Raw genomic sequence first — 23536 nt, forward strand, 5'->3', positions numbered from 1 at the left:
TATCCATGGACAACTTATTTCTGAACTAGTAAAAATTGGAAGACTTCTGGCTGCCAATGCTTTCTGTCTGATCACTAATACCGATAGTAAAAATAAAGTAATATCAATGTTAACAATAATACGGTGAAGGCCCTCCAATACTGTAGACCCTATTACGAAGTTACTTTTGTTCTATGCTGTCAGTTAGTTTGTTTATTGTTGCAAAACGAGTAACGAAGCAATGTCTGATCAACTGTGAAAACTACGCACAACTTGTAGAGGGCATTTTAATGAAACATTTATGCATATGTGATGTTTATGTCTCAATTTTACTGTTCTAAAAATGTTGAAATGTGTGTGACATCGTATGGGACTTAACTGCTAAGGTCATCAGTCCCTAAGCTTACACACTACTTAACCTAAATTATCCTAAGGACAAACACACACACGCATGCCCGAGGGAGGATTCGAACCGCCGCCGGGACCAGCCGCACAGTCCGTGACTGCAGCGGCCAAGACCGCTCGGCTAATCCCGCGCTGCTCAATTTTACTGTTATTGATGCATGGTACAATGTGCGAAGTATGTGTGTCGGGCGTTAACTCTGTGAAGAAGATGATGTTCGTTCATTTCTTACACAAACTGTAAGCCGCACCAGCCTGTGTCACACGTTACTGCTAATATTAAACAATAATGTTAATTATTGGTAACATTATCAATCAGCATTACAATCTTGTGAAATAGTGATAAAAGCAGTTATTTACTAAAAATAATTTAGAATCATTACCGAAATACAGTTAAGTCCTCAGAAAATTACATTTTACCCCTCAGGGATAATTATCCACAGATTGGGAAGCACTGATGTAGCTGGCTAGCTTCTTACTAGAGAAGTTTTATTTGCCCAGATCACAATACATGCACACAACTCACGCACCGACCCACCTACTCACCCACCCACCTACCCACCCACCCACCCACCCACACACCCACCCACCCACACACACACACACACACACACACACACACACACACACACACATGTCGGAGAAAGGCATAACAAAAACTAACTTTCCGAAAGTCTTTCTGTTGTTTAGATTAGATTAGTACTTGTTCCATAGATAATGAATACGACACTTCGTAATGATGTGGAACGTGTCAGATTAATAAAAGGTGCTTATATAAGATATTACATTACACAAAATATTACATGACACCTATTTTTAGGGGGGGTTGAGGAAATTACCCACTTACTATATCCTAAAATTCATCTAATGAGTAGAAGGAGTTGCCATTAAGAAATTCTTTTAATTTCGTTTTAAATGCTATATGGCTATCTGTCAGACTTTTGATGCTATTTGGTAAGTGACCAAAGACTTTTGTGGCAGCATAATTTACCCCCTTCTGAGCCAAAGTTAGATTCAACCTTGAGTAGTGAAGATCATTCTTTCTCCTAGTGTTGCAGCCATGTACACTGCTATTAGTTTTGAATTCGTTCGGATTGTTAATAACAAATTTCATAAGTGAATATATATATATATATATATATATATATATATATATATATATATATACTCCTGGAAATTGAAATAAGAACACCGTGAATTCATTGTCCCAGGAAGGGGAAATTTTATTGACACATTCCTGGGATCAGATACATCACATGATCACACTGACAGAACCACAGGTACATAGACACAGGCAACAGAGCATGCACAATGTCGGCACTAGTACAGTGTATATCCATCTTTCGCAGCAATGCAGGCTGCTATTCTCCCATGGAGACGATCGTAGAGATGCTGGATGTAGTCCTGTGGAACGGCTTGCCATGCCATTTCCACCTGGCGCCTCACTTGGACCAGCGTTCGTGCTGGACGTGCAGACCGCGTGAGACTACGCTTCATCCAGTCCCAAACATGCTCAATGGGGGACAGATCCGGAGATCTTGCTGGCCAGGGTAGTTGATTCACACCTTCTAGAGCACGTTGGGTGGCACGGGATACATGCGGACGTGCATTGTCCTGTTGGAACAGCAAGTTCCCTTGCCGGTCTAGGAATGGTAGAACGATGGGTTCGATGACGGTTTGGATGTACCGTGCACTATTCAGTGTCCCCTCGACGATCACCAGTGGTGTACGGCCAGTGTAGGAGATCGCTCCCCACACCATGATGCCGGGTGTTGGCCCTGTGTGCCTCGGTCGTATGCAGTCCTGATTGTGGCGCTCACCTGCACGGCGCCAAACACGCATACGACCATCATTGTCACCAAGGCAGAAGCGACTCTCATCGCTGAAGACGACACGTCTCCATTCGTCCCTCCATTCACGCCTGTCGCGACACCACTGGAGGCGGGCTGTACGATGTTGGGGCGTGAGCGGAAGACGGCCTAACGGTGTGCGGGACCGTAGCCCAGCTTCATGGAGACGGTTGCGAATGGTCCTCGCCGATACCCCAGGAGCAACAGTGTCCCTAATTTGCTGGGAAGTGGCGGTGCGGTCCCCTACGGCACTGCGTAGGATCCTACGGTCTTGGCGTGCATTCGTGCGTCGCTGCGGTCCGGTCCCACGTCGACGGGCAGGTGCACCTTCCACCGACCACTGGCGACAACATCGAAGTACTGTGGAGACCTCACGCCCCACGTGTTGAGCAATTCGGCGGTACGTCCACCCGGCCTCCCGCATGCCCACTATACGCCCTCGCTCAAAGTCCGTCAACTGCACATACGGTTCACGTCCACGCTGTCGCGGCATGCTACCAGTGTTAAAGACTGCGATGGAGCTCCGTATGCCACGGCAAACTGGCTGACACTGACGGCGGCGGTGCACAAATGCTGCGCAGCTAGCGCCATTCGACGGCCAACACCGCGGTTCCTGGAGTTTCCGCTGTGCCGTGCGTGTGATCATTGCTTGTACAGCCCTCTCGCAGTGTCCGGAGCAAGTATGGTGGGTCTGACACACCGGTGTCAATGTGTTCTTTTTTCCATTTCCAGGAGTGTATATATATTGTGAGGCTACAGTGAAGATCTCTAGCTCTTTAAATAAGTGGCTGCAGGATGATCTTGGATGAGCTCCAGCAATTATTCTGATTACACGCTTTTGTTCAATGAACACTCTTTTACTCAATGATGAGCTACCCCAGAATATGATGCCATACGAAAGCAGAGAATGAAAATTAGTGTGGTAAGCTAATTTACTGGGATCTATATTGCAGTGCCCTAATAGCGTATGTAGCTGAACTCAAACGTTTCAGCAGACCCTCAGTGTGTTTTTTCCAGTTCAACCCCTCATCAATGCATACACCTAGAAATTTTGAATATTCTACCTTAGCTACCGATTTCTGATCGTATATTTATTAATGGTGTCATTCCATTTACTGTGTGGAACTGTATATACTGTGTTCTGTCAATGTTTAATGAGACTCCATTTGCAGAGAACCACTTAATGGTTTTCTGAAAGACATCGTTTACAATTTCACCAGTTAATTCTTGTATGTTGGGTGTGATAGCTATACTTGTAATCATCGGCAAAAAGTACCAGTTTTGCATCTTCGTGAATATAGAATGGCAACTCATTAATATATATTAAGAACAGCAGAGGACACAAGACCGAACCTTGTGGCACCCTATTCTTGATTGTTCCCCAGTTTCTGAAATCATCAGTTTTTTGAATATTATGTGAACTGCTTATTTCAACTTTCTGCACTCTTCCAGTTAGGTATGATTTAAACAATTTGAGCACTGCCCCATTCATACCACAGTACTTGAGCTTATCTAAAAGTATTCCATGATTTACACAATCAAAAGCCTTTGATAGATCAGAAAAAATCTCAACGGATGACTTCTGGTTACACAGAGCATGTAATATTTCTTTAGTGAAAGTATATATAGCATTTTCCGTTGAAAAACCCTTCTGGAAACCAAACTGACATTTTGTTAAAACTTTTTTTTTCTTTTACAAAGGTGCGAAGCTACTCTACAATACATTACTTTTTCAAGAATTTTGGATAAGGTTGTCAGAAGAGAGACTGGGCGGTAGTTGTTGACATCAGACGTATCCCCTTTTTTATGCAGTGGTTTAAAAATGACATACTTCAGTCTATCTGGGAACATACCTTGCTTGAGAGAGCTATTACATATGTGGCTAAGAATCCCACTTATTTCTTGGGAACATGCTTTTATTATCCTGCTGGAAATGCCATCAATTCCATGTGAGCTTTTATTCTTGAGAGAGTTTATTATCTTCCTAATTTCAGAAGGAGAGGTGGGTGGAATTTCAATTGTATAAAATGGTGTGGGTAAGGCCTCTTCCATTAACTGCCTTGCTTCTTCTAATGAACATTTATATCCTATTTTCTCTACAACATTTAAAAAATCATTGTTCAAAATGTTTCTGACTTCCAGCTTGTTGTTTATCAAGTTTCCATTCGCTTTGATGGTGATGCCATCATCCTGTACTCTCGGTTGTCCTGTCTCCCCTGTAATAATATTCCAAATTGTTTTGATTTTGTAATCAGAGGTATTAATCTCAGACATGATGCACATGTTTCTGGACTTTTTAATAACCTTTCTCAATGTAGCACGGTAGTTTTTATAATATTTGGCTGTTTCTGGCTCATTACTCTTTCTTGTTGTTAGATACAGTTCCCTTTTGTGGTTACAAGATATTTTTATTCCTTTCTGCGACCCAGCATCTCCGCTATAAACCATCTCCGCTATGGTGAGTAGCAAGTGTCCTTTTCATCATATTGTTACATTCCATCCTTGATTTTCCATATATATGCTCTTGGCCAGTCTCTCACTACGTCACGGTAACGTTTCGCGTCTTGCCAGTGTTGTTTGTATGGTTATATAGATTCGTTTGTCACTTAAGTCAGTCGGTAATCCCGCCGATTGTGAAGTGCACTCGGTTATTCGATTCTTAAATGCTAAATACTTTCGTTCTGATAAAATTCACCGGCAACTCGTTGAAGTTTATGGTGCAGGTGTAATGAAGTATGGAAATGTTCGTATATAGTGTAGGCTGTTTAATGAAAGAAGGACAAATGTTCACGATGAAGAACGATCCGGACGGTTTGCTGCGATGAATGAAGACTTGACACAAGAAGTTGATATGGCAATTTTCCGAAACAGGCGCTTCAGTATTGACGAGCTGTCACAGGTTTCCACAAGTTTCAATATCAGTAGTTTTCCACATTGTTACCGACAAACGAGACTGCAAAAAATATGTGGGTTGCCGAAAATGTTGACAGAAGACGACAAAACAAAGAGAATGGCACATCCTTTGTCCGTTATGGAGCCCTATCGCAAGGATGGTGACGAACTGTTGTCACATGGTGACCGATAATGAAACGTGGTTTGCGCACTACACTCCATAGAATAAACGCCAATAAGGTTAGTGGTATCATTCAAACTCCCCGACGAAACCACGAAAATTCAAAGAAGAACTTTCAACAAGGAAAATCATGGCCATTCTTCTTTTAGAAGAAGGCATTCTTCTGTTAGACTTTTTGCCAAGAGGAATGACAATAAATGCTGAGAGGTGCTGTGAAACATTGTTCAAGTTTACTTGCACTATAGGATATCGTCGGCCGGGAGTGTTCTCTAGTGGCAGCGTTATGCTTTACGACAATGGTCGGCCTCCCGTGACGGCAAGAACAAAGACGCAACAGGATAAGTTTCAGTGGGAATTATTGGATCATCTACCATACGCCCCTGACTTAGCACCATTACACTTCTTCTGTTTCCAAAACTGAAGGCATTTGTTGGTGGGGCAGCCGCGCGGTCTCTTCCATCTGTTTTCAAAACTGAAGGTATTTGTTGGCTTGGTAGCCGCGTGGTCTTAGGTGTCTTGTCACGGTTCGCGCGGCTCTCCCCGTCTGAGGTTCGAGTCTTCCCTCGGGCATGCGTGTGTGTGTTGTCGTTAGCGTAAGTTAGTTTAAGTTAGATTAAGTAGTGAATAAGCTTAGGGACCGATGACCTCAGCAGTTTCGTCCCATAAGACCTTACCACAAACTTCCAAAATTTGCATTACATTATTTAATAATTTATTTGTAAAAAAACGTATTGTATACCATAAGTAAACGTAAGGATAGTCTCTAACGATGTCTGTAAAAGTATGTGTATACGAATTATTTTAAATTGGTCTTAACTTGTAAATACTTCGACATGTCCTATATCCTTGTAAAAAGAGATCTGCAGATGAATAAAGCCACTACTACTTCTCCTACTATTACTACTGCTGCTTCGAAAACGACAACATGTTGAAAGAAACTGTTATGAAGTGGTTTAACTGTCAGGTGGTAGTGTTCTTGGATGCTGGGATCCAAAAAACTGATACCACGACTTGACAGATGTTTAAATATTCACGGTGACTATGCTGAAAAGTGAAAAAAATGTGCATATTGAAGTTTGTGATACAATTTACTATCATAAATAGCTTATAGACAACTAGATCCAGCAATTTAAATTACCGCCTTGATACACTTTACATACGTCAACCATTGTGCCACTCAATGTAGTGCGCTGTCACCTAGTCTGACCCGCCACGAATTCGTCTTCTGCGACATCTCCTTCTATTCAGAGTATCACTTACAACCTACATCATCAATTATTTGCTGAATGTATTGCAACCTCTGTCTTCCCCCACAGTTTTCACTATCTACAGTTCTCTCTGGTACCATAGAACTTTTTCCCTGATGCTTTAACAGATGCTGTATTATTCTGTCGCTTCATCTTGGCGGGCGCTTTCCAAATGTTTCTTTCCTCGCCGACTCTGCGAAGAACTTTCTCATATGTTATCACTCCACCTAATTTTCAGCATCTTCTTGTACCAGCACATCTCAAACGGTTCGTTATTTTGCCTGCAGGATAGCAGAATTCCTTAACTTCGTCTACCTCATGGTCACCACTTTTGATGTTAAGTTTATTGCCAACCTGCCACTCCTCATTACTTACGTCTTTCTTCCGTTTACTCTCAAGCTATATTAGATTGCTGATTCCATTCAACAGACTCTCTAATTCTTCTTAATTCTCACTGAGGATTGAAATTTCTTCAGTAAACCTCATCGTTGATAACTTTTCACTCTGAGATGTAATCTCACACTTAAATCGTTCTTTCATTTCCCTATTTGTTTCTTCGGTGTGTAGCTTGAACAGCACGCCACGACTGTATCCGTGTCTTACATTTCTTTTAATCCTAACACTTCTTTCTTCCTGTCTTATTTTTCCACTTGGTTGTCGCACAGATCGTATTTAACCGTCTTTCGTTATAACTTACATCCATTTTTCTGAGAATTTTCGAAAATCTTGCACGTTGTCCTAGGCTAATTCTAGGTCTTGATTTTTCTTAAGTTTTGCTTCCATTATCAATCGGAACGTCAGAACTGCCTCTCTTCTGATATTACTTTTCCTAAAGCCAGCTGGTACGGAAAACTATATCTACGCCGATGACCGTGCTATGGCCGTACAGGGTGACTCCTTTGAGGATGTTGAGACAAAGCTCACGGATGCGCTAGACATGCTCTGTCAGTACTACGCCGACAATCAACTCAAGCCGAACCCTAGCAAAACACAAGTTTGCGCCTTCCATCTCCGTAACAAGCAGGCATCCCGTAAGCTGCGTGTCTTCTGGAAGGACACACTCCTCGAACACTGCGTTAACCCCAAATACCTAGGAGTAACCCTAGACAGGGCTCTGACGTATAAACAGCACTGTATTAACACCAAAATGAAGGTGAGCGGCAGAAATAATATTCTTCGGAAAATAACGAACTCCTCCTGGGGCGCAAAGCCAGAGGTAGTGAGGACCACAGCACTAGCAGTTTGCTTCCCAGCAGGCGAATATGCAAGCAGTGTCTGGTACAACTCTACCCACGCTAAACAGGTCGACATTGCTCTGAACGAGACCTGCAGGCTCGTCACTGGATGTCTGAAACCGACGCCAACAGACATGCTCTACCATCTTGCTGGGATTGCACCTCCTGCTGTGCGAAGAGAAGCGGCAGCCTATAGTGAAAGATCGAGGGCTGAGATGGCAGAGAGCCACCCCTTCCACAAAACTCAGCCAGCCACCAAACGCTTGAAATCTAGACGCAGTTTTCTCAGAGCAACCGAAGATTTTAGCGACCAACCTGGATCTAGGGTGGAGAGATGGAAGCGGTCGGGATAAGGGCACTGGATGGAACCAAAGGAAGAATTGGCACCAGGTTACGATGAGGACTGGGTGGTCTGGAGATCACTAAACAGGCTACGCACCAACACTGCACGGTCAAGAGATAACCTTCTGAAGTGGGGATATTCTACTACATCTAATCTCTGCGACTGTGGAGAGGTGCAGACGACCCAGCACATGTATAACTGCCCTGAATGTCCTTCACACTGCACTTTAGAGGATCTGATGTTGGCAACCCCAAATGCTGTCGACGTAGCCCGCTTATGGGCCAAATGCCTATAACATTTTGTTTCTGTGCACACATATTTGTATATATATTTATATATATTTTCATATGCCTGTAATTAATTTTTTTTCTGTGTGCTATTCATTTTTTTATATTCCTGTATCCATGGTGCTTCTGACACGAATAAAAAAAAATTGATCGTCATCCTGACACACTTGCTATTTTCCTTTCCTTTCTTCTGTATATTTACCGCGTCAGTAACTTCGACGCAAGGGTTGCTGAGATGACTGATGGATAGTTCTGCCATTTACGCGCCCTTGCTATCTTAAGTATTGTATAGATGATATTTTTTCAGACAGCAGATCCATAGATGCTGCAAACGAACTTCAGCGGACATCTGGTTTCCACATCCTCCAATGTTTTTCAAAATTCTGGAAGACTGGGGTCTATGCCTTGCACCTTATTTGATCGCAAATCTTCCAAAGCTCCAAATCTCTGTTAAATTCTGATTCTAATATGGAATCACTTATGTCTTCCGTATCGATTTCCATTTCTTCTTCTGCGACGTCATCAGATAGTTTCTCGCCTTTATAGAGGCGTTCAGTGTACTTTTTTCACTTACTTTCTCTCTCCTCTGGGGCTCCTTGTGGTTTCGACTGACTGAGGGAGATCCGGAAGGTTTCTTCTTGACTGCAGCTCTTCTCTGTGTAACTCGTTCATCCGAGGAAAGCCGTGCTGTAAGCTGTTACTACGATATCAGATTTGACGAATCGGTATGCATGCGATAGCATGCGTAACTAATATGTTCCACAACGGCAGGTATAAAATACAGGTTTTTTCCGTGCCCATTCATCGCGTCCTATTGGCGATAAAAAGGTAGTGTCAAGTGTTTTGGATAGCCCTTGGGCTATGAACAATTTGTATACTCAACAGAGCGATTGTCTTAGTGCTGCTATCCTACAGTTCAGGGTCAAAGTATGGATATTACAGACTTCCTCCTGCTTAGGAAAATGGAGAAAATCAGTTGATTATTCTTGCATTTGACTTGGTTTGCGGTGGGCTTGTTGGGACTTATAGAGGCGCCATTAGTTACATCGTCAGCAGCTGACAAATCCCAGCCGAGGATTCCAAGACGAATACGCGCAGCAAATGGCTGAAATTATTAGATTATATTTGTAAGATTCAGATCCCAAAAAAAACTGAAAATTTCCTTGATATCTTTGTCCGTTTCCAAGATATAGAGGTTCAAATTATCCTACTTCTACACGTAAACTCCGGTATGATGCGAAACCTAAATAATAAATAGCCGCAATAAATTGCGCAATTTTTGACGGTATATTCTCTAAGAATTTTTCTAGAAGCTTCATCTCCCTGTCTTCAAAATTCTTTACCCATTATCGAGAAACACCAAACCCTTGTTTTTTGAGTACCGAAACCCAGCCCGGATTCCGAGACGGTTATGCACAGCAAATGGCTGTAATTTTTCCTATGTATTCCTAAGATCGCGGTCTCGAACAGCCTTGAATATCATATTTCTTCATACCATTATTCGTATTCGAAATACAGATGTTCAAATTTACTCTACTTGTACACGTGAGATCCGGTGTGAGGCGAAAACGTACTTTATGTAGTGAATTAGTACGGAAAAATATACTGTAAAGTGTATCCTTTATTATCTGGGAATACTATGTTGTAGTAATGAAGGAAATCCAAAATTGTTTCCACCTATAATCTGGTCTGAGATGTAAAATAATTTATTTTGTATTATTTAATTTTCATATAAGTAAACTATATAAATTTTAGTGCTCAATAAATTTCTTTTCTTATGAGTTACATTCCCTGCTGTAGAAGGAAAAAGAAGGGAACCAACGGAGAAATGTTCGTATCGGAGCATAAAAAACGCGACTATGCTCCTGTTTATATAAAATAATTTGACTGAAAAGTGGGGTACCAACTGCATCTTTCTGACTTCCTCAGCACCTTTAAAAAATTTCCCAATAATGATGGCATGCGAAAGTATTTGCACTTCTTTATGCTGGAGGAGGAGAAGGCAGTGGCAGTGACAAAAAGAAGAGCAATTAATATTGGAAGATAGTAGACCGTGGTTCTGTTATAGAAATAGCGGAGGAGACAATGGCAGTGTGAGAGAATGAGAGGGATATAGTGACAGTGGAACGTAGTTAATAGTGGCATAGTAGTGCTAGGAAAAGAGTGAATGGCAGGAATAAAGAGAAAAAGGATGTGCAAATGAGTGAGAGCCAGTAATACACTACTGGCCATTAAAATTGCTACACCAAGAAGAAATACAGATGATAAACGGGCATTCATTGAAGAAATATATTATACTAAAACTGACATGTGATTACATTTTGAAGCAATTTGGGTGCATAGATCCTGATAAATCAGTACCCAGAACAACCACCTCTGACCGTAATAACGGCCTTGATACGCCTGGGTATTGAGTCAAACAGAGCTTTGATGGCATGTACAAGTACAGCTCGCCAAGCAGCTTCAACACGATATCACAGTTCATCAAGAGTAGTGACTGGCGTATTGTGACGAGCCACTTGCTCGGCCACCATTGACCAGACGTTTTCAGTTGGTGAGAGATCTGGAGAATGTGCTGGCCAGGGCAGCAGTCGAACATTTTCTGTATCCAGAAAGGTCCGTACAGGACCTGCAACATGCGGTCGTGCATTATCCTGCTGAAATCTAGGGTTTCGCAGGGATTCATCCGAAAAAATGACGTATTGCCATTCGTGCACCCAGGTTCGTCGTTGAGTACACCATCGCAGGCGCTACTGTCTGTGATGCAGCGTCAAGGGTAACCGCAACCATGATCTTCGAGCTGATAGTCCATGCTGCTGCAAACGTCGAACTGTTCGTGCAGATGGTTGTTGTCTTGCAAACGTCCCCATCTGCTGACTGAGGGATCGATACATGGTTGCACTGTCCGTTACAGCCATGCGGATAAGATGTCTGTCATCTCGACTGTTAGTGATTGGATCTTGACCAATGCGAGCAGCAATGTCGCGATTCGATAAACCGCAATCTCGATAGGCTACAATCCGACCTTTATCAAAGTCGGAAACGTGATGGTACACATTTCTCCTCCTTACACGAGGCATGACAACAACGTTTCACCAGGCAACGCCGGTCAACTGCTGTTTGTGTATGAGAAATCGGTTGGAAACTTTCCTCATGTCAGCACGGTGTAGGTGTCGCCACCAGCGCCAGCCTTGTGTGAATGCTCTGAAGAGCTAATCATTTGCATATCACAGCATCTTCTTCCTGTCGGTTAATTTTCGCGTCTGTAGCACGTTATCTTCGTGGCGTAGCAACTTTAGTGGCCCGTAGTGTAGTAAGACAGTGACAACGAGGAAGAGATAGATAGTGAATGTGAAAAGAGACAGTACCTGTAGGAAAGAACGGTAAGAGAGAGCAAGAGCGAGACAATGACAGTGAGAGGTGGCTGTAGCAGAAGGAGAAAACGAAGAGAACTGTGGCTCGGCACACAAAGACTTAATGGCAAAGAATTGGCTTGAATGAGTGAGTAAGAAAGGGCAGCAGGGAGTCTAAGGCTATGAGCGATGAACTAGTGGGTGTTACAGTCGGGGAAGGTTATGAGAGTTTGAGGCGAGTTGCGTGGGAAAAAAGCACGAATTTTTGCAGATATGTTCTAAAAGTTGCTGAGAAAGGTAGAATGAGGCAGCTGGTACCCCCCTTTTCAGTCTTTTAAATAAACGGGAACATATTACCACTTTCTTCTCTCTGACAGGAGCATTTTTATGCTGGTAGGGATTTTGAACGTTGCAAACTCTATAAGCAGAATTGATGAGAAGTTCACTGAAAATAAATTTATCTATGTTACTGATTCTTTCATCGGCGTTAAATTAAAAGGAGGTTTTGTCCAGTCGTTAGCTCTGCCTGCCACTGTGCGAAGCACTCACCATTCTGAACGCCAGAAACCGAGCCTTCTCGCAGCGACTTACGTACATCAGAACTGTCGGTCTATTCGCCGCCGGGCTCGGTGCCTTCGCTTCCTGTGCGGCAGTGGGAGTCCGTGTATTCCAGTCACGGCGCGCCGTGCCGTGACCCTCATCCGACCGATCACGGCGACGGCCGCCTCTCCTCCCCTCCTGTGATTCAATTGGAACCGCAGGAGCGCGCGCGCCGCAAGCCCTGCACCCAATAACCTGCCGCCTACACCGATAACTTCCAGGTAATCGCGTGTCTTCTCTATCACTGAGATCACTCGACCTCCTATATAGTTTACGCTTCTCGCATGTGGATTTCCACGAATAGAGAAACGGTTCGGAATATTGTGTGACGTACGTCGCTCAAGCGGAACAGCGCTTCAGTGTTCTGTTCCTAGCTGAACAAATACAGCACGGTTGTACCACGTGTAGAACAATTTCGTTGCAATAATTACGGGTCTGTGGTTTGATATACATTATTTTATTCAAAATACACTCCTGGAAATTGAAATAAGAACACCGTGAATTCATTGTCCCAGGTAGGGGAAACTTTATTGACACATTCCTGGGGTCAGATACATCACATGATCACACTGACAGAACCACAGGCACATAGACACAGGCAACAGAGCATGCACAATGTCGGCTCTAGTACAGTGTATATCCACCTTTCGCAGCAATGCAGGCTGCTATTCTCCCATGGAGACGATCGTAGAGATGCTGGATGTAGTCCTGTGGAACGGCTTGCCATGCCATTTCCACCTGGCGCCTCAGTTGGACCAGCGTTCGTGCTGGACGTGCAGACCGCGTGAGACGACGCTTCATCCAGTCCCAAACATGCTCAATGGGGGACAGATCCGGAGATCTTGCTGGCCAGGGTAGTTGACTTACATCTTCTAGAGCACGTTGGGTGGCACGGGATACATGCGGACGTGCATTGTCCTGTTGGAACAGCAAGTTCCCTTGCCGGTCTAGGAATGGTAGAACGATGGGTTCAATGACGGTTTGGATGTACCGTGCACTATTCAGTGTCCCCTCGACGATCACCAGTGGTGTACGGCCAGTGTAGGAGATCGCTCCCCACACCATGATGCCGGGTGTTGGCCCTGTGTGCCTCGGTCGTATGCAGTCCTGATTGTGGCGCTCACCTGCACGGTGCCAAACACGCATACGACCATCATTGGCACCAAGGCAGAAGCGACTCTCATCGCTGAAGACGACACGTCTCCATTCGTCCCTCCATTCACGCCTGTCGCGACACCACTGGAGGCGGGCTGCACGATGTTGGGGCGTGAGCGGAAGACGGCCTAACGGTGTGCGGGACCGTAGCCCAGCTTCATGGAGACGGTTGCGAATGGTCCTCGCCGATACCCCAGCAGCAACAGTGTCCCTAATTTGCTGGGAAGTGGCGGTGCGGTCCCCTACGGCACTGCGTAGGATCCTACGGTCTTGGCGTGCATCCGTGCGTCGCTGCGGTCCGGTCCCAGGTCGACGGGCACGTGCACCTTCCGCCGACCACTGGCGACAACATCGATGTACTGTGGAGACCTCACGCCCCACGTGTTGAGCAATTCGGCGGTACGTCCACCCGGCCTCCCGCATGCCCACTATACGCCCTCGCTCAAAGTCCGTCAACTGCACATACGGTTCACGTCCACGCTGTCGCGGCATGCTATCAGTGTTAAAGACTGCGATGGGGCTCCGTATGCCACGGCAAACTGGCTGACACTGACGGCGGCGGTGCACAAATGCTGCGCAGCTGGCGCCATTCGACGGCCAACACCGCGGTTCCTGGAGTTTCCGCTGTGCCGTGCGTGTGATCATTGCTTGTACAGCCCTCTCGCAGTGTCCGGAGCAAGTATGGTGGGTCTGACACACCGGTGTCAATGTGTTCTTTTTTCCATTTCCAGGAGTGTATTTTCCATTGCTATTTATACTGAAACGTCCCCTTAGAAAAATTATTAATGACTCTACCGGTAAACCCCTTACGTTATTTGGTTTCCAAACAGCTGAGCAGAACTGAACGTACACAGACATTTCTCTAAAATGGTTCAAATGGTTCTGAGCACTATGGGACTTAACATCTGAGGTCATCAGTCCCCTAGACTTAGAACTACTTAAACCTAAGGACATCACACACATTCATGCCCGAGGCAGGATTCGAACTTGCGACCGTAGCAGTCACGCGGTTCCGGACTGAAGCGGCTAGAAGCGCTCGGCCACCGCGGCCGGCGACATTTCTCTCTTTAATTATTCTGACCAACGGTAAACTGACACAATATTTATAGCGCAACGCAATCTGACTTTCAATAATCTCTACAAAAGAATGGCCCTGACTAACAATAACCTATACCTTTCATGAATCAGTTACCTCACAAAAATCTTCGTTACTCGAACTACTGCAATACAGCGAGCGCCAATACTGCCAGGTAAATAAAGGATTGTAACTACTGAAACTGGTAACTACTGATAGGCATAATTAGCAAATGAAAGATTTTGATACAGAACAAACAATGTATTTACCTTAATAGTGTTCAAAAGTCATTTTATATATATATATATCAGTTCATGACATCCAGTCTTATAAATTTCGTTTTTCTGACGGACACACGTCCAGATCGTCCGCTCTCAAAACTCTGCCATCTCTCTCCCCATATCCACCACTGCTGGCGGCTCACCAACTGCGCAACGCTACGCGCTGTTCACATCCAACTGCCCAACACTACAATAGCGAATATTACAACAATGCCCACCAACCAGAGACTGCACACAGCACACACAGCCAGTGATTTTCTTAGAGAGCGCTACGTGACGTTACCAACATAAACACCCTAAACAGCCTACTTACAGTACATTTGTTCAAAATGGCTCTGAGCACTATGGGACTTAACAGCTATGGTCATCAGTCCCCTAGAACTTAGAACTACTTAAACCTAACTAACCTAAGGACAGCACACAACACCCAGCCATCACGAGGCAGAGAAAATCCCTGACCCCGCCGGGAATCGAACCCGGGAACCCGGGCGTGGGAAGCGAGAACGCTACCGCACGACCACGAGATGCGGGCAGTACATTTGTCCCGCCTCTTCGGCAGACTACGCATAACACGCCAAAAAAACAGTTCATCTTTTGAAACGAACCAGTCAGCGAGCCATTTTCGTACATATTTATACGAATTGAAGCGTTGTTCAATGAGAGTGTGTTCCAATGATACAAATAGATTATAATCAGACGGAGGCAAGTCTGGAGATTAATACGTATGCCCTAGTATTTCCCAACTCAACGCCTCGATCGTTTCTCTAACCCGTTTTGCTCTGTGTGATGGGGCTTTATCATGGAGCAATATGACTTCGTGTTGCCTTTTTCCATATTCCGGTCGTTTTTCACGTAATGCTGTAATGCTTCAATTAAACCGATCATCTGCTGTTGGTAGCAATCAGTGTTAACGGTTTCACCATGTTTTAGCAGCTCATAGTAGATGACACCCTTCTGGTCTCACCAAACAAAAAGCAGTTCCTTTTTTCTAAAGCGATTAGGTCTTGCAGTGGATGTCGATTGTTTGCCTAGATTTACCCATGATTTACGACGCTTAAAATCCATTATTCATCACCCGTAACTGTTCGATGGAGAAACGACTTTCTTTCCTATCTGGCGAGCAGCATTTCACAAGTAGTCCTTCCATTTGCTTGCTGTCTTTCTTTCAGTTCGTGCGGAACCCATTTTCCCACTTTCTGCACCTTTCCCATGGTTTTTAACCAAAGAGAAACGGTCTTCTGCATCACATTCAACAGTTCCGCAAGTTCCTGTTGAGTCTGAGTATAATCTTCATTCAGTAACTTTTTTGGTGGTTTCCCTCACTCGTCGTTTCTCACGTCAAAGTAACCACTTTGGATTTTTTTTTTTTTGAACCACTCGAAACACTGTATTTTCCCAATAGTATGTTTCCTGAAAACTTCGACAAGAATTCGATACGGTTCTGCAGCAGTTTTCTTCAAATGTTGAGAGAAAACCAATGATATCCGCCATCTATAGGGAAATTCCGGTTTTATACGTCTACACCTGGTATATCTAGAGCGAGATCCTATTGAATAAACGTACGGACCATTCTGTTTACTTAAATTTATGTATTCTATAGCAACTAAGACAGAACCATAGACTGAATTTTAGCTTATAGATCGAAACTAAAAGTATAATTTGGTGACATTTTGAAGTTACCGCTTGTGAATTACCACAAGTCTGTTCACATCCATTTCTCGGCTTCCGTACCTCAATCGACAAAAGCGGAACCCTTATAGGATCGATTTGTGGTCTGTTTATGTCAATGCAATCAAAGGATACGGCCATTTATGTCGTACTATATTTGACACTCGAAACTCACTCACCAAAACCTGCTAGATTCTTCCCGTTGACCTAGTACCATGAAATTTGTCAGGAAGTATGTTTTCACAGTACCAGTAAAGGAAAAAACCCAGAATTGTTCATTTGTAATTACAACACAATAAAAAATATTTTACTTTGTCAATGGCTACCACACTGTCCATCTGTTAAGACCCCCTTTCCTTAAGAAAATGGCAGACGTACCAAGTTCAAATTTATGTCACGTACTAAGGTTTATGGTCCCTTGGCTATGTGATAAATATGAGCATCTAAGTCCTTGCAGTTAAAGCAGGGCGCCATTTAGCTAAAATATTTTTGATACTCGCAAAACTCACTCATCAAAACCTATAATGGTACTTCCCATTGAAATTTGACAAGAATCAAGGTTTCACAAGCAAGTAAATCAAAAAATTCCGAAAATCGTTAAATTGTAATTATATCAGACAAAAAATTATTTCGGCCATTAGAATGTATACCGCTTTCATCATCCGTCAATAGGATAACAGAAAAACATTACTGCGTGTAAACATGAAATTGAAGTTGTTGTCATGTTTCAGTAGGCAAATAAAATATGTTTCATTAAATCTTCTCTCTCTACATACAAAACAGAATTCCCCTGTTCGCTTCTTTTTGTATCTTCGGTCTAGTCCCAGGAACTACTGTAGAGATTTTGATACGGTCTTGTAACTCCCAGCGTTGATACTTTCCCTGTATCGATATCGATAATATGAAAAATAGTCGAGATTCTCGATTCCTGGGATGGATGAACTATGTATACTCATAATTGTATATGTACGGAACTCAATTTTTTTTTTTCGTGCTTAGAAGCTGTGGTTTTCCCCGGAACCATAAGACGAGTTTTTGATACGTGGACAGCCTCTCGTTTCTTTCATAAAATTCGCGATTCGCTCCAGCTAAACGATGAAAGATTCATCGGATTATGTAAGTGGCACCTCTGTGTTGGAAAAGACTCTTGATACGAGAGGAACTAGAAGAACTGAGTGTAGTCGATGGCCGAGAGATGGATAAATATGAAAAGTAAAGCATGCCAGCAAAATAATTACAAAGGCTTGAAAGTAATAAACTGTGCTACAAACAGTAATAACTTTTACGGTCAGAGGGAAAAGAAATTTCGTAAAATAATGTACATACAGCTCCTGCGGTAATTGCTTATGTAGAAGGAAAGTAATGGTTCAAAAATGGTTCAAAAGGCTCTGAGCACTATGGGACTTAATTTCTGAGGTCATCAGTCACCTAGAACTTAGAACTATTTAAACCTAACTAACCTAAGGACATCACACACATCCATGTCCGAGGCAGGATTCGAACCTGCCACCGTAGCGGTCGCGCGGATCCAGACTGTAGCGCCTAGAGCCGCTCGGCTACCCCGGCCAGCAGGAAGTTAATGGAAAGTAATGTAAAATGGGTAAAATTTTAAAGAAATTTAATATTAAAAGTGCATTTTGTACGCCAACAGGGCTCAGTGAACGATGATTTAGGTTTGACAAAGCCCGAAGCCTATAAGTTTCACTGCCATTGGGGGAAAGTCTATGTTGGTCAAACAATTCGTACGGCCCAGTATCGTTGCGTGGAGCGTCATCGTCACACGGGTTTCTTTCAGTCAGAAAAATCCACGGTGGCGGGACATTGTCTTACAGAAGGGCGTAAAATGTTGTACGATGAGACGTAAGTGGTTGCACCTTCGTCACGGTATTAGGACTATGTAGTGAAAGAAGCCACTGAAACCCGGCTATCTGACTACATTATAAACAGATATAAGTGGTATCCTTTAAGTAAGAGTTGGGACCTTGTTATGTTTGACATTAAGAAACAATGGTCCATGCCTCGGTCTTCAAAAACTGTCAATAATGTTTGATATCGATTTATCGTTTCCCCGAGCTTTCACCACTGGTGCGCTGTTGTGCCTGTCGCTAGAGGGCAGTTATTATCGCGCACGCGCGGCGGACCCACTGTCGGTGTACAAAGGAGCCGCCGCGGCATGTTTGATTTCAGTCCCCCTTACCCAGTGTGGTTTCCGTCCCCCCTTCTCCGCCGAAGACCATCTCCTTAACCTCGTTCACCTTCTCTCCCTCCAGCTTAACTCCCGTCGCTCTGCCATTTTTGTTTCCCTCGACCTCCAAAATGCCTATGACCGCGTGTGGCATCCCAGTCTCCTATTTAAACTCGAAACCTGCACCCTGCCTATCAATTTTGTCCGTCTGGTCGCTTCCTTCCTCTCACATTGTCCTTCCTATGTCACCCTCAACAACACCAACTACTGTATGTCTTATCTCACTGCTGGCGTCCCCCAGAGCTCCGTTCTCTCCCCTCTCCTCGATCTCCTGTACACTGCTGATACGCCCAAGCCACCTCCACCTGTCCATCTTCTCCAATATGCTGATGACACCGCCTTCCTGGCCTTCTATCCTACCCTTCAACGGTCCCAATGCATCCTCCAAACCCACCTTGACCAGTTCACCACTTGGTGTAACCAGTGGTACCTTCATCTTAACCCACTCAAAACCCAGGCAATCATCACTGGCCGCACCAACTGCTCCTTCCTTCTCCATGATTTCTACCGCACCATTTATGGTTGTCCCATCCAGCTCACCCCCACATCACCTGGATCCCTCACCTCCTGACCATCCAGCAGAAAGCCCATTCCCACCTCCACCTCCTGAAACTCCTGTATGTCTGGACATGGGGGTTGCATCCTTTTACCATCCTCCTCACCTACAAATCTCTCATCTGTCCTATGTTATGCCACACCCACCCATGTGCTCTGCCTTGCCTTCTGCATCCACCTTCCTTCCCCCACATGGCTCCTGTATGACCTCATCCCCTTCCCCCACCTCCTCCTTTTCCTCCAACATCTTCACATCCTTTACACTGTCTGCAGGCTTGATAACCCCCCACCCCCTGGTTTCCTCCTTCCTCTCCACCCCCCACCTTCTGCTATGCCTCTACCGTTGTATCCCTCCCTCTTTCCACATCCACACCCTCCATCAGGGCAATTTCCAGCACCTCCCCCTCCCAGATGTTGAACTTTGCCATGACATCTACCCTTCCTTCCAACTGTAACCTGGCCATGTTCCTCTCCCCCTCGTCAGGGCCCCCTTTGTTCCCCTCCCCTCCTTCTTCCAAAGCAGATTTTTCTCCTTCCTTCCCTGAGTCCCTGTATCCCCTCCTCAACGGCTTCCCTTCAATGTCCTTCCCTCCCCAGCCCTCTTTGCTGCACCCCCACCCGTCTCCCCCCATCTCCTCCTCTCCCTTCCTTCTTCCCTTTTCCCCCCTGTCCTCCCCTCCTCCCTTCTTCCAACCTCCCCCCTCTCCACCCCTCCCTCTCTTCTTACCTCCTACCTTGTCTGTATGTCCCTGGGAGATACTCTCTGTTTGCTCATCGTCATGACTGTACTACGTCAGTATTGTGTTTGGTGCTTTGATTTTGTGTACTGGACTTGTACATAGTGTTATTATCAGTGATTGTTACGTGCTACGTCGTCCGTCGATACGGTTTTTTTTTTCTGAGCACTATAGGACTCAACTGCTGTGGTCATAAGTCCCCTAGAACTTAGAACTACTTAAACCTAACTAACCTAAGGACATCACACACATCCATGCCCGAGGCAGGATTCGAACCTGCGACCGGAGTAGTTGCACGGTTCCGGACTGCGTGCCTAGAACCGCAGAGACAACTGCGGCCGGCGTCGATACGTTTATGATCCAGTGTGTGGTTTTGTTTTGTGTGCACTAAATTTTACGGTTTTTATCTCCATTTACAGTCCCCCCCACCTTTTTGTCTGTTCTCTTCCATACTGTTCCCCATTTTTTTTATATCTATGTAGGCCATATTTTCTCCATTCTGTTATTTTAAATGTCTTCTTTGTAAAAGTACTGTCTCTCGGCTGAAGAGCAGCGTATATGCTGCTGCCAGCCCGCCCCAGATCGGGCATTGAAACACAATAAAGGAAAAAAAATGTGCTTTATTTCAGTTCCGGCGAGATAGTGCGACAGCCTACTCACCTCAAGATAGCAGCCAGATCGACCGCCGAAATATTGTGTCCAGATGACGAGATGTTCCAGATGGATACCCGATATGAATACAAAGTAATGTCCGGTATGCCTGTTTCTCTGTAATGAAGAAGGTACGGTATATGAATATTTTCATTGTGTCTCAAAGAAAATATAAAAATGTCATTTAACATTATTATTCTGTTTCAAATAAAGTTGAACCCAATGTGTAGCGCTGGCCCATTATATCGGCAATAGTTGCAGAGGAAACTAAGTAGAAGCTGTGCTTATGTAGTCTATTTACTGTAATGTTCTTGCACATATCATTTCAAGAAATAAACAGAGGTACAAATGAAGCCAGACAACTGCGAAAATTACGTCGTGGCGGTTTTTAACTTTTTTTTACCTTCTTCGACTTTATTAACAAAACGTAAAACAATCAACCGATGTGCTACGTTGGCGGTAAAAGGAATACGCTGGTTCGAATCCTGCCTCCGGCATGGATGTGTGTGATGTCCTTAGGTTAGTTAGGTTTAAGTAGTTCTAAGTTCTAGGGGATTGATGACCTGAGATGTTAAGTCCCATAGTGCTTAGAGCCATCTGAACCACTTTTTTTTTTTTTTTTTTTTGAATACGCATTGCACCAAAATAATTTCAATGACTGCACTTATCGTTTAGGTAGCTACAGTAGATAAAATTGAGAGTAGTCAAAAGTGACTCGTGGTTCGTGTGGGTTGCCGCCGGATGTCTCCCTAGTGCAGCCAGCCTTCCTGCTCGTTCGCTTCTTCATTCTAGTCCACACTATAATAAATAACACAGAAAGGAAAGCTATTTTGTTTTCTTTGTTTCAATCGACGTGTGCATTCTGTTTTTAATCACGTACATGCAATGTTGGAGATACACCTATTTCCACTACCGTGAAAAAGTGCTGAAACTTTCATTTTTCAATAGGGCATCGCACTCGTACCTGCATGTAAGAGCATTAAAATGACTGCCTCGACTATGGATCTGCTGTAAGTGGTGTACGGATCTCGTTTCGTTCAATTGGTCACTTCGGCCTGTTACGATGTCTGTCTACGGGCCCACCATTCCAACAACTCTGCATGAACTGCAACACCACGTAGCTACATTAACTCCACATATGCCCAGAAATGTATGGGGCGAGTCAATCGTCTCGATAGTTGTCGAGCATCCGGTGGACGGCTTACTGAACATCTGGAACAGGTAAATGAAAACTTTGATCCCAAATATAACTGTAAAAAGTACCGCAGTTGTACGCACAAGCGTGTAAGAGACATATCCTTATACAATCAGATAGCTTTTTGAAAACTACACTTCTGTGGTCTAATATGAAAGTTAAATTTACTTCCAATATCTGTCTTCTTCATGTAGAAGATATGGTCTCGTGAAATCGGATGAATCTTTTAGAAACATCATGCATATTATCAACTTGGTAAACTTAGTACCCCTGAATGATCGTTACGTACCCCTCAGTAATAAATACATTAACTCTTTTAGGAGACTATTTTTACAGACAAAAAAATTCGGCATCTTTCTAAATATGGTATTAAAACATCATTCACTCGTTTTCAAAATGCTTATCTCCACTTTTTCAAATAAAATTTGACAGCATCAAGGAAGTCTCTTATATGATATTTACAGAACAATGTTTTATTGGCAAGTGATCTATTGCAGTAGCTATAATGATATCTTTTCCTCTTGTGTGTCGCTTTCGTTGGATAAAAACCTTTGTTGCTAGGCAGGCATATTGTGATCTCCTGCTTCCCGTGCCTATAAATCAAACAGGAAGATTATAAGTTAAACCAGAGACCATATTTTACTCAAGCCTTTCCTGAATATTTTAGCGTACAGTACATTAAAAACGGAACATTTTAATGTTTCCCACTAAAGTTTTTAATTATGAATTGCCTTGACATTTTTATTACTTCAGATATACCGGTACTACCACAGGAGAACAGTCATATACTGGGAACCACGCATTCCACAAGGCTGTGAATCATCTTACTTTAATGCCACTGCTAGGTTTCGCGAGTGGCAAACCTTCTCTTCAAAAATGATAACCTAGCGCTCGTTTACCCACAGCAGTCTCATTTCAAACCATTATTTCAAGTTTTTTTTTTTTTTGGGGGGTACTTTCAGAAAATCCAGATTTTTGAGGTGGTGGTTAGGCAAGAATCTATGAGTACAGGTTCACTTTTTCTTGAAATTCCGTTTTAAATGACACCATTCTGCTGCACAACTAAATTTTGATACGCTCAGTGACGCGGTTTTTTCTTCACTACCTTTGGCCTTTTGAGTGCAAGCAAGGTCTCCCTTCGGAAACTGACATTACGAATGAACAAGTCTTCGGTTTCTGGCTGCAGCCTGCGTAAAAGTGGTATATTCATCAGCAGTGTACGTAAGTTACTTGCATATTTTACTGTTTTATACAAATATAAAAATTATGAGGTATGAAAGTGGGTTTAGGAAAATGAAGTTCGAGGGTAACAGAATATCAGATGTGTAAATTCTGACGTTGCGTCTGAAGTTGTGTACAATATGTTTGCAAACAGCAAGAGAAGTGTACATAACGGGAATAGCGTTGCTCTTTTCGCGTTTGTGTCAACTTGTATCAACTTGGAAATCCGGTTGCAGGCCCTAAAAATATTTTCACAAATTACTCTGCCGGGAAAACGTACGAAGTCACAAAAGCAATAATATTTTAGACAATGACATTATGGCTTTGCAAGTCCTTTTCTAAGTCCTTTTGATACTGTATTTTGATCTTTTTGTGGTTGTGACA

The sequence above is a fragment of the Schistocerca nitens genome, chromosome 1 (assembly GCF_023898315.1).
Source record: "Schistocerca nitens isolate TAMUIC-IGC-003100 chromosome 1, iqSchNite1.1, whole genome shotgun sequence".
Classification (NCBI taxonomy): domain Eukaryota; kingdom Metazoa; phylum Arthropoda; class Insecta; order Orthoptera; family Acrididae; genus Schistocerca; species Schistocerca nitens.